General features: G+C 44.4%; 1 pseudogene across 1 annotated transcript in view; it reads right to left on the reverse strand.

Moving 5' to 3' along the window:
- LOC311101974 (seizure protein 6 homolog) overlaps positions 1 to 15,732 on the reverse strand; it is a 126,314-nt pseudogene that overhangs the window by 9,136 nt on the left and 101,446 nt on the right. Inside the window, exons 5-12 of the transcript in view lie at positions 15,013 to 15,198; positions 13,447 to 13,615; positions 9,003 to 9,169; positions 7,473 to 7,667; positions 7,222 to 7,360; positions 3,478 to 3,674; positions 2,485 to 2,679; positions 1,650 to 1,841 (exon numbers count right to left, since the gene is read on the reverse strand). The product of the transcript in view is annotated as a seizure protein 6 homolog (transcript). The remainder of the gene's footprint in view (positions 1 to 1,649; positions 1,842 to 2,484; positions 2,680 to 3,477; positions 3,675 to 7,221; positions 7,361 to 7,472; positions 7,668 to 9,002; positions 9,170 to 13,446; positions 13,616 to 15,012; positions 15,199 to 15,732) is intronic.

Consider the following 15,732-nt stretch of genomic DNA (forward strand, 5'->3'; position numbering starts at 1 on the left):
TAGCCTATGTTCTGTTCAGTTTGAGAAGGAGAGCGGGAAGGCTGGAGGTCAACTTTGATAGCTTGCTACAACTAGAATTGATTTTAATAAAAAACAATGTTTCTAGCCCATTATGTATTTATGAGAGTTATTGACCTCACAATAAGACAGATTCAAGTAACTTACATTGTGGTGCTGAAACTTGAAGCAGCAGCCGTGGCACAATCAATCGGAAATGGACAGCTCATGGTGCTGAAAGTAGGCAAATTTGAGTAGGCATAATTAATTTAATCAGTCTTAATTTTAAATTAGACTTTACTAACAACAAGAGGGCTTTGTGTTGGAGCCTATTTCTTCCTATTTAAGAAATAAGAGGTAGCTATATGCTATATGCTATATCCATAGATTTGTCGGTCAATTCCTCCACCCACCATGTACTCTTTAAATAGGCTACCTCTGTGTCAGTGAAGGGCTGTTCAGTTAAAACCAAGACTTGAATTGAGGGGGTATGAGCGGGTGTGCCATAGGCCTACCTTTTTATTGAAGAAAATTGAAAAAAGCACAGACCTACCCCTTGTTAGCTTAAGATTTTAAAGAAAATAAAACGGATCCGACTATATAAAGTGATCTTTAACAGCGCTTTGGTCCGCAATGCTTTATGCTAGAAACAAGCTATAAAATACCAGGGAAAGACGTCACTCCGATGCACATGGGGATATCATTGTTTCATTTCTTCGACATTTAGAGGCTGACTTTGCTTGGGAAGTAATCTAATTCTGTCACTATCAATTGATTAAGCTATTCACTTTCTGTACAATAAAATAAGTTTAAACCCAGACAGCTTTTAAGGAAACACTTGTGACCTTCTCTCGTTGGGTTGGAAGAAAAGTAGCCAGCAGTTAAAGCTTACATTTTTCTGCATCGGTAGGCCTACTCTGTCTGGGGTGGAAAGGTGGGCCTAACTTTTGAAAGTAGCCTACCATGCTCAGATTCCTAAGGATGTCTCAGATTTAATTATTTGCAAACAGGGACAGTTTCATTGCAAACAAGACACACTGATTTGGCATTGGAGAAATATGATAAGATGAACACATACGACTATCTCTCTGTCCATTCTTAGCCTGTAATGTTGGTAATTTGGGATTCCGCTAATATGTAAAATTACGTAGAATTGCATGAAATGTTTATAAAAGGCAATTTTTTCTCTGACCTGCAAATACGATGATAGATTCATGTAATACTTTTACTATAAAGGAGATATTTCCACCCCTACTCTTGTCCACGGTGGTCTGTGAACCCACAACCTTCTGGGCCGCAGCCCTGTGCGCTATCAAAATTCCCGCGTTGCCATGTAATGCTTACAGGATGAAGAATAGTTTATGAAACTGCATATCTAAGGTAATAAAACCTCCCAGGAATACTTTCAGGGAACCATAGCAAAACGTTCTCAGAACCTTCCTGCAACCTAAAAATGTATGTTCCCAGAACAGGCGAAATGTTCACTTCTGTTCTCAGAACGTTTAAAAAACGTTCAGTTTTACAGGCTTCGTTCCCAGAGGCAATGGGAAACCAAAAACTTATCTCCCCACACCGTCCAAGGAACCATGTGCTAGCTGGGAAGCGTGTATGATGGAGATGTGTTATCAGGCTGAAGCCCAGCGGGTACATACAGACACATTTGGGTAGCCTCTCGCTCCATTTAGGTCCGGAAGAGCCGTGGTTGTAGCAGGAGAGCAGGCTGTTTCCAGAGAGGGTGTAGCCCTTGTTGCAGTTGTACTGGATGGTGGAGCCTACAGTGAAACGCGGGCCAGACATCACCCTGCGACTGTGCTCCACAGTACCTGGGTCGGCACACAACAGCACTGACACACACATACATAGACACACACACACACACAGACACAGAAAAAACTTTACTCATGTGCAGTGAATACAATTTTATTGTATTTTATTGTCACTGCTTATTTGTGGTTATCCGATGGGGCCAGAGTGGTGCACAGGCCTTTTTCTAATTAAACCCTGCAGACATATAAACCCACCGAGCTGGAGAATAAAGAGATTATCTCTGTGTCTCAGTCTCTCACAGCAGCAAACAACAAACCCAATCCTTGGCCCAGTAGGATAGGGGTCAGTGCGATAATAATGTTTACGTGACAGACGTCCAAATAAGGCTCCAAACCCCTGTGTCCTGTTACCGGTCAGTGATGCCGTGCCTGTCACTGTGTGGGACGGGACTAGGACCAAGGGCACTCTGTCACACTATCCTGTCTCTATTCCACCACATCCAGGTCGTCTGGATAGAACAGAAATAATGTGTGGAGGAGCTGGAACACAGAGCCTATTCAACTCACTGATACGTCGGTCTATACAGAAAAAAGGGTTGTGTTGTCAGGAAAGCAGTGAATGCTTTTACCCATCAGCCTCTGCTTTAGCCTGTCCTTAACTGAAACTGCCTCTCCCACCTACAATGCACCTTTTGTGTGCGCGTGTGTGTGTGGTAGTCACCTCTCTCACAGCTGGGTAGGTCTCCGCTCCAGGTCAGGTCCCACTGGCACATGAGCAGCTCTGTGCCCACCAGCTGGAAGTCTGGGTAGCACTGGTAGGTGACCACTGTTCCATGGACCAGCTCAGGGTGGGAGGTGCTCTTCCATCCGTTGGTGATCTCTGGGAGCTCCGGACACGTGTCGTTACGAGGCAACTCTGTATCCATGAAGGAGGGAGAGAGCGAGATAAAAAAGCCACTGACTTTACAGAGCGCACAGAGTTTGAGTGGTGTGCTTTTGCATTCAAATGAATGAACCTCAGGGCAAACTCAATAGAGGACATCCGTTTTGTGGGAATTTCAATCTAATGTGACAAGTGCCATGCATGGGGAAGTCTGTCTGCCAGGCAGCCTGGCTGTCCCCGTTCTAGCCACAGTAGAAGCCAGAGAGGGCAGGGCACCCTGCAGACGAGGCTAATGTGGACAAACACATGCAGTAATTGTGTTTGGGCCTCTGATGGGCACAACACCAGACAGCTGCACCACTTGGCTGGGCCTTGCTTTCCCTCTCAGTTAGAGGCATGAACAGACTATAAAACCACATCTCTCTCTCTGCCTTCCCTTTGTTTGTCTCTCTCTCTCCCTCCCCTCTCGCTCTCTCTCTCTCTCTCTCTCTCCCTTCCCTTTCTCCCTCTCTCTCTTCAACTCTTTCACTCACGCTTCTCTCTCCCAGTCATCAGTATTCCGCTGTGTCCTCTTTCTCACTCTCTCTGCATGGAATTCATTACGTCTTATCAAATGTCTGCTTTAAGAGGGTTGGCTCCGCTCCGGTGTCGTGCCGACCGTGCTGATGGAAGGGGCCCCTCTGCCCATGGAAGGTTTTTATATTTAAGAGTGTCTGCTCCTCCTGAACCCTCTCGAACTCTCCTCCTCCTTACTCATCTCCCCTCTTCACTGCCCTTCTATCTCTTCAACTATCTGTTCACAGTCTCTCCTAACTCACTCTGGGGCCTTACCAAAGAAGTGCACCACAAAGCCGTTGCCATAGCCGTAGATGTTGGTGGCCGGGTCAGACTGGAACTGGATGGTGACGTCGGCCATAGAGGTGTAGAGTTTGAAGTGTGGCCGTGAGCCTCCGTACTGGCCCAGCACTTTAGCAGTCAGGTCATCTCCATCATAGAACGTCAGCAGGTCGTTCTTCCCTATGTTGAGGCTGGAGCACAAAGACAGAAGGAAAGTGTATTTCACCGTGCACAATGAATTGGCCACTCACATTACTAGCTCATTTGTCCTATAGTTCCTTTGTCATTGTTTTCTGTATCTGTTTTAAAAACTTGAAAGCACCCTCACTAAAATACTGTTCTAGCTTTGAGACGTTCTGTTTTACTTTTCCATTTACTTTGGAGCACCATCACTCTACTGACAAGAAAGTGACAAAACCATGCTGTAATTTGTCGCAAAGAAACCTCCTGTTTTAGTAGGGAGGAAATTATTCTCTGCCAGAATAGGGAATTGACACATTACTCTTTCCTGTCTCTAATTAATCACAAGAGGCTCCTGATAAAACTCATTACAAGCCAAGCAATTGAACTATTAATCACTTTGGAGCTTAACAGAAAAAATATTCAGAAAAATTAGAGAGATAAAGAAAGTTGGTGCTGTAATGCAGTCATGTATCAGTAGTGTGTTGTATGACATGAATATCAGAGAGAGTGTAAAAACGTCTCAATCTTGTCAACTTGTTTACTCTCTGTAAACAGAGTTCAGTTTCAAGACATTAAAGATATGATGCACACACGTCTTGGCAAAGATCAGGTGTATCAGACTAATGAAATATCAGCACAGCTTAGCCTAACCACTGGGCTCAGACGTTAATTCAACGTCTATTCCAATTTGGTTGCATTTAATTGAAATGACGTGGAAACAACGTTGATTCAACCAGTGTGTGCCCAGTGGATATTTTCTGCTGATGCATCTGTATTGCAGCTCCAGAAAAAGCTAAACCTGCAGTAATTCATTGAGGCCTGAAAATGCATCTCACCTCAACAGAGCGCGACAGATTGAGAAATTGTATCAGCTTGCATTAAATTTGTTGTGATCAAGTTAAACAAGTCATTGCATAGCTGTGCTGCCGTATCTGCAGCGAAAATCAATCATGCTTTCTATTGTGTGGCAGTGATTTGATTTAGTGTAATTTAAACAGAGGCTCAGATTGACTCGGCCCACAGGCCCAGCTGCCTGCCACCATGTTCCTTCACAATGCATTATCTCAGACAACTCTTCATCTGCACCGGCATTCTCTCTTCTCGACCACTGAGAGAACTTGACATTTATGTCCATGAAAGGTTTCTAACTAGTTTGAGTAAAAGTAATACCCCTCAATACAAATCACAATTCGACAAAACGCAGTCATTTGGGAGTCATGATGGCTGCCCAATGGTCATTAGAACATTCTCCTTTTATCTCACCCCTGCACCTCTTAGTTCCCACAGACTAACCTGAATGAATATTCTGATGGAAAATCCCATTTCTAATTCACTCCTCTCTGGCTTGTGAGATCTTGGCTGGTCGGGGATCCAGATCCGCTGCCCTTCACTCCGACTGAACTCCCAGTGCTAGGCTAACATACAGTATCCAGACTAGCAGGCTCAGAGTCTCACAGTTATCAGCGATACTAGTGATGGAATAAGCCAATGAGTTCTCTTGCCAACTTCCAGCCCTGGGAGACAAACCTAATCAAGGTATAAGTGCTATAACTAATATTTGATGCATCGATGCATAAAATATCCTGTCACTCTTCTCACTAAATTCTCACCAAAGGCAAAGCACACTATAATGGAAGCCAATATGGAAACTACCAGAATCACTCTCTGTCTTTCACATCCTATTTGACTTGCAAACTATTTCCTCCCTTATTAACGTCATAGGACTACTGGGGTGACATATACAGTGTGTGTATATTGGTATGGTTGTGTACGTGAATGTATGCATGCATGTGTGCAAATTATTTACATTAACTAGAACTGCCAAAGGTCACACGCATGCGTGTTTGTGTGCAGGTGTATATTCAGAATGTGTATTTCTGATATTCAAAGTTAATCAAGGCAGAGGCACAGCTTATTCCCATACACTCCTAAACACTATTTAGGCGTTGGAGCACTCCATCAACATTTGGAGCATCTGAACTTAGGCTGCTGAACTACACCCCAGGTGTACCATCCTCCACACCTGCATGTCGTTCACAGCCCCTCCTCCTGCACCTGAGCCCTTAACGAGCGCCTAGCTAGTACTCCTGGTTGGTCGGGATGAACCAGTCATCATTAGTAGGGCCCCTGAATGAGTGTACCAGCCATCATTAGGGACCCTGGTCCTGTGTGATTGTGGGAGCGGTGAACAGGATGCTGGGCGGTGATGAATGATTATAGAGGAATGAGAGTGGTAAAGTGTTCCTAAACCCTGGTAATGAGCTTTAGGAAAGCATACCGTGCAATGGTGTTTCAGAATGCTGGCGTGACTAGTGGGCCAAGAGGGAGGCATCAGGCATGGTACATGCGGTTCATGGCACGAGAGTCTGTGTGTTCAGATTATCAGGTGACTGGACTCCAAGCATAATCCCTCCTTGTGCAGCCCTGGTTTCATCACTATGATCAGAGACTGAATGCTTTCCTTGAGTATGTAGTGAAGGATAACAGTAGTTTGAGTGATGCCTTTAAACTGAGATTGCAGATGTTAGGTTCTCATATTTCCCCTTGTTCACCTTTCAGCGTATGCTGATATTGATTTTCACATCAAAACTGGAGGAAATGGGGAGGAAATCCTGTAGATTATCCTTAGATAGCTCTCTCTCTGTCTCACCCACATGCACACAAAGGCTGAATTCTCATCAACGCTCCGAGGTTGAGCTGAACGCTCTTCACCGTTGTCCCTGAAAGTCATATCTGCCCAAATCGCGTCCCCTCTAAATGAATAGGAAATTAATTATGTTGACAGCTTCTTGTACCGAACATGGAGGATGCCATTTACTACAATGCTTCAGAATGTACAACCACAGCTGAGGCGTTCCGAAGAGAGAGAGGAGAAAAGAGCAAGAGCGACAACATATGCAAATGAGCCAGTTCTTAATTAAGGAAGCCAAATGATTGTACGCATGGTTAATCTATCAGGGTCTGACACAGCAGGGTCTTCTGTTTCCAGCCTTCACCTGACATCACTATCACGGAAAACTCTTGCTCCTCTCCCCTGCTCTGCTCAACTCAACCTATCTGATCTTGCAGAACACACACACACACCACCTCTGTCCGAACCCCCGTGAAATAATTAGTTTCCTCTCCAGTTGGTAATTAACCTTTGTGTGCTGCTACTTATGTGTCCCATCCAAGAGCAAACATATTATTTTATCTTCAGCCCTTTTCTCTTTTGATTTGTTTAACCAGTCACAGTGGGGTAGTTCTTTGCACTGGCAGTTTCTGTTTGAAGTCGGGGCTGTGTTTGTACATCAGCAGTAAAGCTTCTCCTAATGATCTGAGTGCAGAGATGTGCTGCAGAGCTCGTGTGAGGGTCAAGATTCTTACAAAGGTTAGAGCTACTCTGTGGTGGGGCGTCCTCCACTTGAACTGCTATGGGAAGGGGATGTGCTGCCAGCACGTTGTTTTAAAGGGTTCCCATAGCTAACATCCTTTTTCTGCTCCTGTATAAAATGTTATATCTGATGTTCAGGAGAATCTGTAGTGTAGAACGTAAGAGATAGTTAAGATACGTACACTTTGATGTCTAGCATGATCCTCCTGTCTTCCTCCACGTGAATCCCCCAGATGCAGTCCTGGCCGCTATCGTAGGCCTCTGGCCAGTTAGGAGACAAGACCACTCCAGCAGAGTCAGTGATCTCTCCACTGCAAACAGCTGTAACACACACACACACACAAAAACGCACACACATACAGTAAGCAAAAATACTCTGTGCAACAATATCATACGGCTCATTTCCTACACAGAACAAAAACACACAGCATACCCCTGCAGGCGGGCTCAGTCTCGTTCCACTGGGGGTTGTTGTGGTCCATGCACTCGATGATGACAGAGCCCTGCTCCAGGGTGTAGCCAGGGTCACAGGTGAACTCTACCACCGTCCCCACTGCCCACGTGCTGTCATTACTGGTGAAGTTACCGTACTTGACGAATGGCTCGTAGCAGTGGCCCACTGCAAACGCTGTGAAAGAGAGGATATGTGGATCAACCACAGCAAAAAGGCCAGACTGTGTCACTGAGCCCCATGTGTGTCATAGGCAGTGGGCCATTGACTTTGCCGACAGCGAGCCACCCGTTAGCTTGCTGCCTATCAGGGATGGAGCAGACCTAGAGGTACATTTTATTGGTGCTCTGCTGCTTCCACCCACTGACTGACAGCACATGTAATGGTTCAAATCAGGGCAAGAGGAGCAGTATTAAAGCAGTTACACCCGGTGTCAGATTGAACAGGGTAACGCTGTTAAAGACAACCCACACACGGTCCATTAGAATAAGCAGCACTGCTCTCTCACAGCGTAATCCCATTTGCTACAGTAAATTGAAGCCCTATACAGATTACATTTATCTGATTGGATAATGACTCCAGGACCTGTGATGTGGCTCTGACTCCAAGCTCTGAACATCCCTTTGAAAAGCCACATATGAGTTGCCACATACGTAGAGAGGATGACTGGGGATGAGCGTGGAGAAAGATAAAACATTTGAGAGTTTGTAGCTAAACTAGTCAGAGCAGAGGACTTCAATTGTTATGTTATGTTTGACTTATTTCCATTCCAATTATTTAGAGGAGGGAAAGGAGAGGAGAGGGCCTGAGGCAGTGTCTTTTGTCTACACCAGTACCTGGAAGTGTCTGCATGATGCATTTCTTCAACAACTGTTTTTATCTCCACTAATTTTACACTGCTGGACTGAGTGTGTGAGGGAAGTTTGAGTATCCTTGAGTATCAATCAAATCAATCAAATTGATTTATAAAGCCCTTTTTACATCAGCAGATGTCACAAAGTGCTATACAGAAACCCAGCCTAAAACACCAAACAGCAAGCAATGCAGATGTAGAAGCACGGTGGCTAGGAAAAACTCCCTAGAAAGGCAGACACCTAGGAAGAAACCTAGAGAGGAACCAGGCTCTGAGGGGTGGCCAGTCCTCTTCTGGCTGTGGCGGGTGGAGATTATAAGAGTACAAGCCCATTAAGGCCAGATTGTTCTTCAATATGTTCAAATGTTCATAGATGACTAGCAGGGTCAAATAATAATCAGTGGTTGTAGAGGGTGCAACAGGTCAGTACCTCAGGAGTAAATGTCAGTTGGCTTTTCATAGCCAAGTACCCTTTCCAGAGACGTGTGTTAGCTACCCATGCCTAGTCTTGTGGCACACAGGGAACCTGCCTTCTACCCCAGTCAGTAACATTGGTGCCATGACCTGGATGGGTCTCTGTGAGATGGAGAAGGTCAAGGGGGGGTCAGGTGAAACCGAGACCTGAAGACTTGCGTTAGCTCCCATGGGGATGTGTCTACCTTGGTATCTGATAGCGATGCCGGTGGAGGTGCCTGCTCCGTCAGTGGTGAGCTCTATGAAGAGGGGTCTGGAGGTGCTCACCAGGCCCTCGTTGGGCAGGTACTCCACCTCATATGAGTCATACAGCAGAGGAGAGTCAATGTTGTTCCCATTTTTGATCAGAAGCCTGAAAGAGAGAAATTAAAACACATCAGTACCTGGTTGGATTTCTAAGGCCTCGTAATATGCATGGTGGGCACGTTATCAGAGTAACCTCAGCCACCTGGACTGAAGCCCCTAATGAGATGAAGCAACAGGAAGGAATGTGATTCAGTAGTAAAGCATTAGGCTGGACTGTTCTGCATAAAAGGCCAATGATATCATTCAGTACAGCTGAGCAGCTAGCCTACTGACCTCATTAAAAGTCCATTTGTTACTGTCTCCAGACACAGAGGCTACCGCTCATAAAAACAACATCTCAACTCAAATAAGCATGTCAGTCAATTCAATTAATTCACTTGAAGCACCTTCTTGTGAAGTGTTATATTGCCTTACAAACATTCACAACAGCTTATAGATGCAGTCATAGAGCATTATGACTCCAAAAAGGAAAATGAATATATACTGAACAAAAATATAAAACGCAACATGCAACAATTTCAAAGATTTTACTGAGTTACAGTTCATATAAGGAAATAAGTCAATTGAAATGAATTAATTAGGCCCTAATTTATGGATTTACCATGACTGGGAATACAGATATGCATCTGTTGGTCACAGATACCTTAAAAAAAAGGTAGGGGCATGGATCAGAAAACCAGTCAGTATCTGGTGTGACCACCATTTGTCTCATGCAGTGCGACACATCTCCTTCGCATAGAGTTGATCAGGCTGTTGATTGTGGCCTGTGGAATGTTGTCCCACTCCTGCTGTGTGAAGTTGCTGGATATTGGCGGGAACTGGAACACGCTGTCGTACACGTTGATGCAGAGCATCCCAAACTATCTCAATGGCTGACATGTCTGGTGAGTATGCAGGCCTTGGAAGAACTGGGACATTTTCAGCTTCCAGGAATTGTGTCCAGATCCTTGTGACATGGGGCCGTGCATTATCATGCTGAAACATGAGGTGGCACGACAATGGGCCTCAGGATCTCGTCACGGTGTCTCTGTGCATTGAAATTGCCATCGATGAAATGCAATTGTGGTCATTGTCTGTAGCTTATGCCTGCCCATACCAAAACCCCACCGCCACCATGGGGCACTCTGTTCACAATGTTGACATCAGCAAACCGCTCACCCACACAATGCCATACATGTGGTCTGCAGCCGGTTGGACGTACTGCCAAATTCTCTAAAACGACGTTGGAGGCAGCTTATGGTATAGAAATGATAATTACATTCTCTGGCAACAGCTCTGATGGACATTTCTGCAGTCAGCATGCCAATTGCACGCTCCCTCAAAACTTGAGACATCTGTGGCATTGTGTTGTGTGACAAAACTGCACAATTTGGAGTGGCCTTTTATTGTCCCCAGCACAAGTCGCACCTGTGTAATGATCATGCTTTTTAATCAGCTTCTTGATATGCCACACCTGTCAGGTGGATGAATTATCTTGGCAAAGGAGAAATGCTCAATAACAGGGAAGCAAACACATTTGTGCATAAAATCTGAGTGAAATAAGCTTTTTGTGCATATGGAATATTTCTGGGATCTTTTATTTCAGCTCATGAAACATGGGACAAACACTTTACGTATTCCATTTATGTTTTTGTTCAGTATAGTTTCATAATGACAGTCAAAAAAGAAAGTAAGAAGGTGATTCAAGTGAAATGTTTCCAATTATTTCAGTATTTCAGTATTTCTCTGTCTCTTTCTCCCTTCCTCTCACCATTTTCTCAACATTGGATTTCCATTCTGACACACAGACACAGATGTTCCACTGAATTTATATCTCAGATGATGAGACGATGCCCTGAAGTGTAGCAGAAGAATGGACTGGTAATATGACAACAGAACCATGAGCCTGCGGTGAGAATCAGGTCCAACTGTCACAGAGCCAGCAGTAGGACTCTGATGGGCTGTTGGCAGCTTGTTGAATGATTATTGTACTCAAGTGAACACTTAGACCTGGATAGTGTACTGGAGAAGAGCACTAAGGTCAGAACACTGTAGCAGACCTGGGTTCAGATAGTATTTTCTTTATTTTAAAGCTATGCACATACTGGCCCCGTGTAGCTCAGTTGGTAGAGCATGGTGTTTGCAATGCCAGGGTTGTGGGTTTGATTCCCACGGGGGGCCAGTATGAAAAAATGTATGCACTCACTAACTGTAAGTCGCTCTGGATAAGAGTGTCTGCTAAATGACTAAAATGTAAAAATTGAGTTGGCCTTGTGCAATAGAACCAATGGAATAGCCCTCTAAGTGCAAACCCCAGCCATCTGGCACCCAATACTTGTATTGTTATTATTTTTTAAGGGCGTAGATCAGCTTTAACACTGCAGATATACTGTGGCTTCCACCAATGTAATTGTCTGCATCATTTCCAATCCCCCATATTTTTTTGTAAATATATACAGTACCAGTCAAAGGATTGGACACCTACTCATTCCAGGGGTTTTCTTAATTTTTACTATTTTCTACATTGTAGAATAATAGTGAAGACATCAAACTATTAAATAACACATATGGAATCATGTAGTAACCAAAAAAAGTGTACAACAAATCAAAATATATTTTATAGTTGGGATTCTTCAATGTAGCCACCCTTTGACTTGATGACAGCTTTGCACACTCTTGGCATTCTCTCAACCAGCTTCACCTAGAATGCTTTTCCAACAGTCTTGAAGGAGTTCCCACATATGCTGAGCACTTGTTGGCTGCTTTTCCTTCACTCTGCGGTCCAACTCATCCCAAACCATCTCAATTGGGTTGAGGTCGGGTGATTGTGGAGGCCAGGTCATCTGATGCAGCACTCCATCACTCTCCTTTTTGGTAAAATAGCCCTTACACAGCCTGGAGGTGTGTTGGGTCATTGTCCTGTTGAAAAACAAATGATAGTCCCACTAAGCCCAAACCAGATGGGATGGCGTATCGCTGCAGAATGCTGTGCTAGCCATGCTGGTTAAGTGTGCCTTGAATTCTAAATAAATCCCTGACAGTGTCATCAGCAAAGCACCTCCACACCATCACACCTCCTCCTCCATGCTTCACGGTGGGAACCACACATGCAGAGATTATCCGTTCACCTACCCTGCGTCTCATAAAGACATGGTTGCTGGAACCAAAAATCTCAAATTTGGACTCATCAGACCAAAGGACAGATTTCCACCAGTCTAATGTCCATTGCTCGGGTTTCTTGAACCAAGCAAGTCTCTTCTTATTATTGGTGTCCTTTAGTAGTGGTTTCTTTGCAGCAATTCGACCATGAAGGTCTGATTTCATGCAGTCTTCTCTGAAAAGTTGATGTTGAGATGTGTCTGTGACTTGAACTCTGTGAAGCATTTACTTGGCCTGCAATCTGAGGTGCAGTTAACGCTAATGAACTTATCCTCTGCAGCAGAGGTAACTCTGGGTCTTCCTTTCCTGTGGCAGTCCTCATGAGAGCCAGTTTCATCATAGCGCTTGATGTTTTTTGCGACTGCACTTGAAGAAACTTTCAAAGTTCTTGAAATGTTCCGGATTGATGACCTTCATGTCTTAAAGTAATGATGGACTGTCATTTCTCTTTGCTTATTTGAGCTGTTCTTGCCATAACATGAACTTGGTCTTTTACCAAATAGGGCTATCTTCTGTATACCACCCCTACCTTGTCACAACACAAATGCATTAAAAAGGAAATTTCACACATTTATTCCACAAATTAACTTTTAACAAGGCACACCTGTTAATTTAAATGCATTCCATGTGACTACCTCATGAAGCTGGTTGAGAGAATGCCAAGAGTGTGCAAAGCTGTCATCAAGGCAAAGGGTGGCTACTTTGAAGAATCTCAAATACAAAATATATTTGGATTTGTTTAACACTTTTTTGGTTACTACATGATTCCATATGTGTTATTTCATAGTTTTATGTCTTCACTATTATTCTACAATGTAGAAAATAGTAAAAAATTAAGAAAAACCCTGGAATGAGTATGTGTGTCCAAACTTTAGACTGGTATTGTATATATTTTCAAATATATTTTCCTTTATTATTTTCCCCTAACCCTACCAATCCTCCCCTAATTGGAGTAAACTAATGGACAACAACACTTAGGCTTCTACTTCCAGCTTATATACATTTTACGGACACAGTATATTTTACAATAATTAGATTTTGTTTGTTTTTAGTCCCATCCTTCAGCTCCACTCACCCAAGATACGCTTAATCAAAACTGAAAATACTTGGAAGAAAAATAATACTATTTGTACCCAGGTCTGACTGAACACTGTAGTGAATTGAACCCAATGACTGACACCACACCTGTCATCATCCTCTGCCAGGGCCACCTTCTCAAAGTGGACGTGCACGCGCTGTCCCTCTGGGGCCTCCAGCAGCCAATGACATGTCAGGTTGTTGCTGTAGTTGCTAGGGAAAAAGGGGGACACAATGCGTCCGACCGTGGCATTCCGGACAATGCCACCACAGGCAGCTGGGATGCCCATGGAGAATGCAGTAGGAATGGGAGGAGGGAAGGAAGATGAGATAGATGGGAGGGGAGAAGAGAAAGAAGATGAGATAGATGGGAGGAGAGAAGACAAGGAAGATGGGAGGAGGAGAGAAGAAGGATGGGATGGGAGGAAGAGGGAGAGAGAGACGTATTTTAGTCTGGGAAAAACTTTTGCTTAAATATCAGTCAAACAGAATGTGTAACGACAGAGAATACTGTACCTTGGGAAACCATGACTAGAGATAAACCAGGAAAACACAATGAGTGGAGGTGATGAGTAAGAGCAAGAGCAAGCTCTGAGTTTGTGTAAATAAATAAAAGAGAGTGGGTCTTGTATTGGTATCAGTATATCACAACAGACGAATGTGAAGTTAAGCTAGGTAGACAGACACAAGGCTTAATTAAAGCAGTGCAGCAGCCTCAGCCCTAACCTTCCCTGTGGCACTCTGCCCTGTCATCTGTAATCACACCCTGGCAGACACCGTGCTGTGGGCTCTGGGACCACTGTCTTGGGCGCAGGCACACGCGCACACATACACACTGTATAAATGGTAGGAGAGAGAATCCTTATACTCTCTCCACACATTTTCTAAACTATGCCTTTACGATGTCCAACGCTAGGAGGGAGCATCCCTGCTCTCCATTCACTGTTAAAACAATGGAGAGACCCACTGTTCCAAACCCATGTTTATCTGACCAGGGCTAAAACATTCACTCACTATTCATCACTGGTGCTCATCAGAGCAGCAAAATGAGATCCTGCATCTAAACTGTCTGCTTCTAAACTGTCTGCTTCTAAACTGTCCTCCACTGGGGATTGAACCCTGTCTGAATCTGTGCTTGTTATGCAAGACGAATACAAGCAGACTCGAGGTGAACTTCTTGGAAGAGAAATATGATGCAGTCCTTGGTTCTGCAAGTATTTCTTTACTTCCTAGGAGAGGCCTGACTGAATAGGGCTGGCTGTTTAACATTCACCACCCCAAAGCAACAGATACTGCAACTCACACCATTAAGACCCAAATCAATGATTAAACCCCACTTAACTTTTGAGCAACACTAAGCTGAGTGCGTGTGGGATCATTCTAGTGGAGTCTAATTGCTCCAGTGAGGACAACATATTCATGTAGTTATACACCTCACTTGTTGAAGAGGGAAGAACTGTGTTGATGCTCTGGTAGGAATAGTTACAGGACAAATCACAGGGAATGTGAATTCGTTTTTGAAAGACTGTGACAAGGTTTGAGAAGGGAAGAGTGTTTGTGTCTATTAATATGTTAAATAACTGTGGAGAAAGTCTGTGTGCATAGCAAGGTGTATTGGTCCCATTGTGGTATTTGGGTGTGAGAGGTGTGTAGCTAGCTGCCCCCAGCCCTCACCGAGGCACTGTGGCTCTGTGTCGCTCCAGTAGGGGGTGCTGGCGTTGAGGCAGGTCAGTGTGTTGGTTCCTTGCAGCTGGTACCCAGTCACACAGTAGAAGAAGGCCTCTCCCCCAGAGTGGAGGCTGCTCACAGACACATCCCCACAGGCCGGCCGCTGGGGAAAGGTACAGCTCAACACAAATGCTGTGGGACGAGAGAGAGGGAGGAGAAAGAGAGAGAGAGAGGGGGGGGGGGAGGGAGGATAAGAGAGAGAGAGAATGAGAGTTGGACACAAACTGCGACTAACAGCATCCACACAGACTCAAAATAAAAGTCTAACTACAGAAAAACACTTTCTTGCTCATCATAAAGCCTTTTAGAGGGAGGGGAACCAAACCTAAAGTATATATAGAGAGAGGTGTGAGGATGAACACTGACAGGTCATAGACCCTATCCTACCAGAGTACAGTACATGTCTATAGGACCTAGGTTATTCCAGAGCATAGCCTTAGTGTCTCAGGATGATGGATTTGGCTGGCCATATGCCTAATGGAGGCCATAAAACAGGCCTGTCTGCCCTGCTCTCTCTGCCTCTCCATCCAGGTACATTCATGACACACTACACACACATACAGTATGGCTTCCTAATGCTTATCATGCTCAACAGAATGCATTGCTTGGCTGAATACCCACTGAGGGACCTAGATCAATAACGGTACTGTTTTGTACGCATCAATC

This window comes from Coregonus lavaretus (assembly GCF_964263955.1).
Source record: "Coregonus lavaretus genome assembly, chromosome: 26".
NCBI lineage: Eukaryota > Metazoa > Chordata > Actinopteri > Salmoniformes > Salmonidae > Coregonus > Coregonus lavaretus.